The sequence below is a fragment of the Alligator sinensis genome, unplaced genomic scaffold (genome assembly GCF_000455745.1).
Source record: "Alligator sinensis unplaced genomic scaffold, ASM45574v1 scaffold546_1, whole genome shotgun sequence".
NCBI lineage: Eukaryota > Metazoa > Chordata > Crocodylia > Alligatoridae > Alligator > Alligator sinensis.
The window spans coordinates 1,011,718-1,020,570 of NW_005842061.1; the positions used below are offsets into that span (position 1 = coordinate 1,011,718).

An 8,853-nucleotide genomic window follows, 5' to 3' on the forward strand; every position below is an offset into this window, starting at 1 on the left:
TGCTATTTCAGGGCCAGAATCTACCCAAAAATGCCTGTGGATTGAATCAGGCTTGCAGAAGAGTGCCTCTCCACAGCATTTAGTCCTACTTGTCTTCACTCTGACAAGCATGTACTCTCTCAAAGCTGCCAGGGCAAGGGGTGGGCAGTAGATCATTTTAGAATCTCGTAGAGTCTGCGTCCTGGCTGGCTGCAGTTGCATCACTCAAAATAAATCTGCCAGCAGCTGACAGCCATGGACTAACCATAATCTAACAATCAGCAAAGCTATCCTGAGACTATCCTGTAACGGATCCTATTTCTGCCTGATGATGGGAAACGGTACCCTGTCTGGAGCCCATCATAAGTAGTGGGTGTGACATGATAGCAGTTTTCAGATGCTATCCTTTTTTATGTCAACATGACATTAAACTGTGGTGAAGAGTTATGAAGAGTTATTTCAATTTAGACTACCTTTGTCTCTCCATAGGCTCAGGTGCTTGTCCTTTGATTAAAATAAGCGCAGAATAATCATCGTCCTAACCCATATTAATTTGTCAGGCTTGTAAAGGTTATACACTTTACTCAAGAGATTCTATTTAAGATGGGCTTCTGGGTCAGCGGTCTAATAGTTTGGGAAGTCAGGGCACCTAAACACATTACGGACCTCTGCTCCAACGTGTGCTAATTAGCACGCATTGGAGCAGACTCAATTAATCGAGTCAGCTGGAGCCTGCTAATTAGTGCACTCCAGCAGTGTCCACATCATGTGTTTTCAGCCATTTCAAAATGACAGTGGGGGTGCTTTACCCAAAGCTCATTGAACCCCACTCCACCCCACCCCACACCCTTCCATCCCAGAGCACGTGTATAGACACCCTCAGTTTTTATTAGGGCAATTAGAATCCAGAGTCGCACTTAAGGAAAGGAGCAATCTGCTATATTTTGTCCTGTGCACTGAACTTTTCCTGACTCATCCATACATCAGCAGAGCATGAGTTATTATATTATCAGATATGTGGTTTCTTTGGGAAGAAAGAAATCTTGGTTAGCAGCTTCTGCCTTAATCAGGTGCTAGTGGTTACTATTCTACACAGCTTGTCATACTTCTCTCTGTGCGGGCCGGGAGCAACCCGAGCCCTTCTCCGTGCTGCACGCGGGCTGTGGCCAGCAGCCCGGGCATGCCGGGTCAGAGAGGGGAGGCCGTCGAGCTGGAATTAGGCACAAACGCTTAGCAGTAGTTTTAAAGATTGTTTACTTACACCGAGATGGCAGTGGTGTAGGCTGGAAAACTTGCTTGAGTTGCGGTTACAGACAGACAACACAGACGGTCTCGTGGAGGTTGCTAGGCTCCACGGAACAGAGCTCCGGATGCTCTGGGTGAACGCGCCACCAAAATCAGAATCGTAAGTACGTCTTATAAAAGTCGCGCTCGAAGACGGGAAGAGGTGGGCGATGGATCAGGTCGCCACGCTCCTCTGAATCTCACACAGGGTTTCTATTACCCTGCCATGTATCCAGAGTCCCCACGAAATGGATGTGGAGTCATCTTCAGCTTGGGCAGAAACTGCTCAAGCCTCTTATACGGCTAACAGGCCGATCGTTAGCCGCCGCGGAGTAATAATTAAAACCTAGCCAATAGCGGGGAACGAATTTACATACCAGTGGCGGGAACTTTTTTGCACCGTGCATTTCTCTTGCAACTCGAGCAATGCACTCTGCAAAAGGAGCTGCAGAAAAGGCGGGAAACTCGTCCCTGCACTGGGGTTTCCTCTGCAACAGGAAACTCTCCCGTGCAATGAAGCTGCAACTTGGCGGGGATAATTCTGGTGCCGAAGCGCACACACAATCATGCCTTTGGGTCATGACACTCTATTCAAGTGTCTAGGCTGTTGCAGAGTGTTTGTATCTCTGCTGCTTACCTTTCCACTTCCATAGCATATATGGGAGTTGCTATTTATGACCTTGATAATTTTGAAATAATTCCATCTATTATCAGCAAAAGAAAGATGATGGAATGTGAGAAACAAAGCAACATTCCCACCACCAATATTTTTTAAAACCTAATGCACTTGCCTTGTGATGAAGATGACAAGCATCTTTTGGGTTGCATACGGTTTTGTGTCTGTGTGTAATATTTCCTTCATGTGGGAAAAACTTCTCTTGTTGGAAGAACAGTAGATGAGTCTAGATTGTAACAGCGTCACATCAATCGGATATGATGGGATTAAGCAGCCAGGCTAGGTCCTGATGAATTGATATTGTACAGTTGAAAATAAAACAAAGTTTCTACTGTAAAAATTTTTGTTGTATTCCATTTTCCCCTGGGCCTGGTCACTAAGGCCAGATCCAGACGTGCAGGCACATATGGTTTGTGGTGCTGCAGACCTCTGTAACAGACTGCCAATGTGGGCTCACCAGGTTGGCTTGAGATACTTACCCTGGGGTAGAAACAGTGCCGGTGAACTCTGAGTGACCCCTAGGGTGGAGCAGGGGAGCCCTGCTCTGTGGAAAAAGAGAAGCCAGTCGAAAGAAGGGGTTTTCAGTCCCCTCATTCGCATGGAAGGGGGATGGCTGGAGTTCGGGATCAGCCACCCTGAGCCCTGGTTGGCTGGTTTGCAAGCCAGGGAGGGACTGCTGGAGGGGATAAAAGCAGCAGCCGAACTGGCATGTGGGAGCTGCTGACAGTGACTCCGAGGAACGATGCAGGAGGGCTAAGAAGAGCTGGGGTGAGCTGACCCAGCAGAGGGAGCAGAGAGACCCCTCTGAAGAGCCTCAGAGGCCCTGGGAGAAGAAGGCAGCGGCAGTTGGCTTTGCCTCCAGCCCTGCAGCAGAGAGGGAGCAGCGGCCAGGGCTTGGGGCAGAGAGCTGGTGCCCCAAGGCCCCATTGCAATGTGCTGGACATGCCAGGCATCCCGGAGGCTAGGGGTGGCAGTCGGATCCCACACTCCACTGCAGAGAAGCAGCAGCAGCCAGGAGCACAGGTGGCATCCTTATCCGGAGCAGGGAGTTGGTCCAGTGAGTTGAGGAAGCGGAACAGCAGCAGTCAAGGCACTGGGATCCTGAGGAGCAGCAGAGCGCCAGGATGAGGGTCCCTGGGAGCTTGGGGCACAGGCCAGCGCTCGGAGTAGGATCAGCGAGGCATTTGGGGTGCCCGGCCAGTCATCTGGAGGAGGGGTTTAGAGCAACGACCCCTGGGAGCTGCCTGTGCTGCTGACCCTCTGCCACTGACTTCCTCAGAGGGGACTCAGTCCTGTCCCTTATTCTGCAGCTGATTGCCATCGGATGGAGTCCCTGAGCTTTGTGCTTGGGTCATGCTGATTGCTGTAGGAGCCTACTCTGTTGCTTATTGCTTGCCTTTTTGGTTGCCATGGAGGGTCACCCTTCAGCCTCTTTGGGGGTTGGGGTTTGATACAATTTGATTGCTGCAGACCAGAAGAGCTTAACCTGTTGCAATCTGTCACTTATTGGGAAGCCTGTTGGAGCTGGTGGGAGTGACAACTTTGCTTCCTTGTGGTAGCATCTCAGCAGTGACTGAAAGCTGCCAGTTCCCCTACCCGTGGTTCTTGAGTCAAGGGTTGACTAATGCATTCTGGTTTGTTTTGTGATTCTGGTTATGCCATTTAAGTTCACTTGTAAATAACCTTTCCTATTATTCTTGTTGTGTAAATAATTAAATTAGTTAAATGTTAGACCTTCTTGGGACCATGGGCTGCTCTGTGGAGAGCAGGGACTGGCTGGAAAGTAAATTGGTGCTTGCTGGAAGCCCTGTCCCACTCACCACACCAACCCTGATATTGGGCAGGGGTGGCAACTATTGTGCCGCCACCCTGGTTACACCTCTTTGTGTCACCACAAATCGCATGTGTTGCACGTTAAACCATGCTGAGCACTGCTAATTTGCAGCACTGAAGCAAAATTGGCTTCTGGGATTTCCCAGCAGCAAGAAAACCCAAAAATAAACCCCTGAAAAAATGCAGAGAGCTGCCTGCTTCCCTGAATTTACGGTGCACACTGTGCCCCAATGCATAGTAGGAAATCCAGGAAGTGCTCCCCTGGGCTGGCTGCTCCTCTGTCTCTGCGTGCCTCAGTGTGGGAGCCCTTGCAGAGACAGTGAAGCATCCAGCCCAGGACTGCCTGCTCCCCAGTCTTGAGTCACACCATGCCCCAGCCAGCTAGGGAGTGGCTGGTGGGGGCACGGGGTGCCTCAGCATGACAACTTTCCAGTGCACAGAGACGGGGGAGCAGGCAGCCTTGAGCTGCCTTCTCCCTCATCTCCATGTGCTGCTACCTGAGGCACAGGGTACCTCAGTGTGGGGGCTGCCTGCTGGCTAGCCCTGTGCTGAGGCACCCTGTGCCCCAGCCATCCCGCCCCGCCCCCGCGCAGCACATGGAGCAGCAGGACAATGTGTCCCGCTGCAAGCCATGCAAGTAAGGACGTGCACTGCAGCACAAAGTAGTGGCACAAATTTGTGCTGCTACTATTTGTGCTGCTCCAAACACATGCCCCTGCTCATGTGGACGCAGCCTCAGAGTTAGTTCTGTCACATGAAACCTCTTCTTCTGACAATCACTCTGGGTTTTAGATTCTTAACTAGTCATTCACTCAAATTTTAGCAAGCAAAGAGCTAGAGTTCCTCAGGATGACACCCTCAGAAACCGCAGAGCTACAATCAACAAGCTACAGTCCACCCACAACTTCTTCTCCTCCTGTTATCTTTTATCATTTTTCACACCTGCAATTTTCTGTAAGGTGCAAAAGTCTGCTCTACATTTTGAAAATACATGTGGCAACAACTGGGACTGCTGTGAGTTTCAACTTTTGAATAATATTTCATACACCATACACCATAATGTTTCATACTCTTGAATAATGGCACGTACACCAAACACACCTCCCAGGCATTTTACATCTTTAGCATCCCTATTACCAGAACACCTGAGCAGCTAGTGATGGTTTTACCATCTGGTTACAATGATTGATGCATGGTCTTTTAGCCCCAGTCTAGCAGAATTACCTCATTTCTTCCCGATGGAACATGCCAGAAATACCAGACCTTCATGAAGTCATCATGATTTCTTCATACAGGGCAATGAATTATGCTTGGAAATGGCCCCAAGTTCCTTTTCCCAAGTGACTATACTGGGCTTTGAAGGGCATTTGTTTCAGGAATCACAGAATGCACTGGCACAATGACTTAGACACATTGTGTAGGAAGGCACCTAAACAACTCAGAATAAGGCTTGCTGGGAGGATGTGCAAATTTCTTTGTCGGGCTGGGGGAGTTGCTAATCATTTCATGCCACAAGGCTATGCAGGGCACACCTAGAGAAGAGTTGCAGCAGCTTCATATGGCAGTAAACAAGGATTTGACTCATGACCCTGGACTGCAGTGATCTTAATTCAATCTCACTGAAAAATAAATAAAAGCTTTTGTGAAGCTGAATATCTTCCTTGTTTGAGCTTTCATCCTTCCTCAGCCCCTAAAACCTTTCTTAGTCAATCCCAACATGAAAGGAACACAGGCACTCTGCTTTTACTTTCCATTTGAATGGCCTTTGTCTCAGAATGCAGCTTGCAGCCAGTCTCCAATTAATCAAGTTCAGACTCTTGGCTTGGACTGCAATAAATGTGTCAGAACACAGGTGCCAACATACAGCGATTGGTTGGCGGAAGTGGTGCAGCAGGGAGGTGATTGTTATCTGTGCCTGGAGGAGAAATAGCTCTGCAGCATATGCTGGGTTCTGTGCTCATATAGCATTGTGATGAGCCCAGAATTATCTAAGGTAAACACTGACTGCCCTGGAAATAGCAGTAGAAATCACTTCTAAAAGGAGAGACCCCTTAAAAAAAACTTTTGTGTTTTACAGTTTCCTTTGATTTGGGTTCTGTCTGCTCTCTGCCCACCAGCCACCTATACAGCCTTTTGTCACTGACTTCATGTATCTGCTTTCTGCTTTGGACTTGCTGCCTTTTAGCTCTCTTTCCTTGCCAGAGCTCTTTGTCCATGCACACAGCACATTCTCTGTACATCACCAGAACTATCAAAATCTTGCTGTGCTGAAGTGAGACTGTAAAGTCTAGTGAAAAATTCCCACGCTCTGGAGTGAACATCTGTGGATTGTGGAGTTTTATCCCAGATCCTTTTGGACTGAGATGTGTGGTATTCACTCAAATTTATGATTGCTATGGCTTATCTCCAACCCAAATTCCTTTAGGTCAAGCATAGACTGATATAGGAGGACGGAAAAGGGCATGTAAGCTACCAGTCAGCTGACAGACCTTTAAACCATTTATGCACATGTAATTTATTGCCCTTTCATATCACCTCTGTATTTGGCCTAGCTCATGAAGGGGGGACTGGAAGTGCTACATGGAGCGCTGTGAATGGGCTTTAGATAGAAAAGCAAACTTGACCTGGTGCATAAAATTCATCTGAGTGAGTTCTCTCCTTTCCCTCCTCTGATATTGCATGCAGATTTGTGCGCACAGGAGCCATGGCACTTCCCCACTGGGAAGCAGGTCTTTCACTGATCCAAGCCAGTCTTTCATGATGAACATTGAAGAATCCCCCCATGAGTACACTTCATCAAATCCCTTATGAGAAATGCACCTTAAAATGATCCTAGCATTGTGTTGGACCCACAATGCATTAAACTTAGTCTTGATGGTTTTTAATTGCAGCAAGGGATATTTAGGTTAGAGATTAGGAAGAGCTTTCTTGCTCTGGGGTTAAGCATTGGGACAGGCTACCCCTAGAACAGGGGTGAGCGAAATAAAGCCTATGGACCAAATCCAGCCCACCAAGGGATTTTGTCCCTTGGCCTCACCTGGCCCAGGCAGTGTGCAGCAGCGCTGGGGGGTGCGCAGCAGCTGGTCTTGCTTTCTAGGAGCCCTGGTGGTGATGGTTCCTTCCAGCTGCTGCTGCCAGCCCCAGTGCCTGGGCACCCTGGCCCATCTGCCTCACTCCCACAGCCAGGTGGGACCTGCATGGGCAGGGCACACAACCAGGTGAATGGGATGGGGCGGGGGGAGGGGAGCAGCATCTGGGAACAGGACTGAGATCATAGGGTGGGATTGTGGGATGGTGACAGTGTGGGGCCAGAGCCCAGGGCAAAGCTTTGATCCGCTGCCCACACGTTCCTGTGACAGGTGCTGGTCTTGTAGGCAGGGACATGTGAGAAGCGGATCATGGCTCTGCCCTGGGCCCAGGACCCAGCCCCATGCTGTCACAGCCTTATGATCCCAATCCCAGCCCCAGCACCACCTGCCCATCCTGCTCCCAGATGCTGCCCCCTGCCTGCCTCCGGTCCTACACCAACTGTCCGACCAAACGCAAGCCATTTAGGGAGTTTTGGTGAGCTGTTGGGGGGAGGGGTGATGCTGACCTTACTCGCAGCAGCTCACCAAACTCTGTAAATGGCCCTCCGGCCCAAATAATTGCCTGTGAGCACTAATTGAGTCAGTGGCCATTGTCACCTGCAGAATCTAGGGTCTTGACTCTATTTACCATGGTCTAGTTGGTATCTGGAATAATTGTTTCCAGTACAGATCAATCACAAGCAAAAGCAGCAAAATCATTTTTCCCTATCTTTGATTTTCATTCCATCCCTTTCATTGACAAATCCAGGGTTTGCTTTCATGGAAATGGTGGTCTCCTGTGCAACCCATCACACAGTGTCTTCCATACAATCAGACTGTGTGCGCAAACCAGTGAGTCAAACTTCTGTGCTCACCATCCCCCCGATTCTTTCACTTCTCTCATTGCCCATTACCATAGTTTTAAAAAAAATTGCACTAAAAGTAACCTCTGATGTCAGGAGACTATGCCTAATGCTCTGCCATTAGATATTAATAACTTAATCTCTGCATTCAATTGTTCTCTAAAGTCTGCTTGCTTCTTTTTATGGGGAAGCAGCTTGCATGTATTTGCAGTTTCCCTTCACTTGGGCTCCTAAGAAACTGTAATTACAGCATGTGCAAATAATGTTAAAAATGTCTAGGTATGATGCATTTATGTTCTTTCCCCTAATATGACATATTATGCATAGCTCAGCTGCCACTGCTATATTTTGAACACAGTTTGTTTTTGCACTTGCATATATTTAGAACTGGAGGAGACATTAATATTCCACAGTTTCCATCATACTTGGAGCCCCAAACTGCTTTGGAATATACCAGATTTTATGCTAAGAACTGTTTATTCAAATGCAGCAGCTGTTACTTATACTTGCATGCAGTTTCCATGTTGGGACTAGTTTTAATAAATAAGGGAATACTGGCCAGGGCCTTGAGAATGTGTGTCTAACTTTTTTCAGAAAGCATTGTAGGACCTTTAATCTTCACTGAGACATGAACAGCCAGAGAAGGGCAGTTTAAGATCTGAAGGACAGGATCTATGACTAGGTGCTGAGTCTGTGCGGGCCGCCTCCCGCTCCCATCCATGTCGCCATGTGCGGGCCGGGAGTGATATGCGGACCCGTCTTTGCGCACGCGGGCTGTGGCCAGCAGCCCGGGCACGCGGGGTCGGAGAGGACCGGTGGCGAGCTAGAATTAGTCACGGACGCGTAATGGTTGATTTAAAGATTGTTTACTTACACCAAAGATGGTCGTGGTGTAGGCTGGACAGTTTCCAGGTTCAGCTCCGCTTAAATCCTCGTTAGAGGACTACGACAATTCGTTCTTTGCCCCGGAGTTATTGAAGCTTCGCAGGTTCGGTCTTTGCCCCGGAGTTATTGAAGCTCCGCGGGTTCGGTAGTTTCTCGTACAGGAAGGGATACGTCTAGGGATTTATTTGCGACCGGGGGGGGCTAGAGGCTGTTCGTTCTTTTCCCCGGAGTTGTTGAAGCTCCGCGGGTTCGGTTATCAGGCCTC

At 48.7% G+C, this 8,853-nt stretch overlaps 1 protein-coding gene across 1 annotated transcript in view; it reads left to right on the forward strand.

Annotated features, from left to right (window-relative positions):
• CDH23 (cadherin related 23) overlaps positions 1–8,853 on the forward strand; it is a 569,738-nt gene that overhangs the window by 473,757 nt on the left and 87,128 nt on the right. The gene's annotated exons all lie outside the window — the stretch shown is intronic.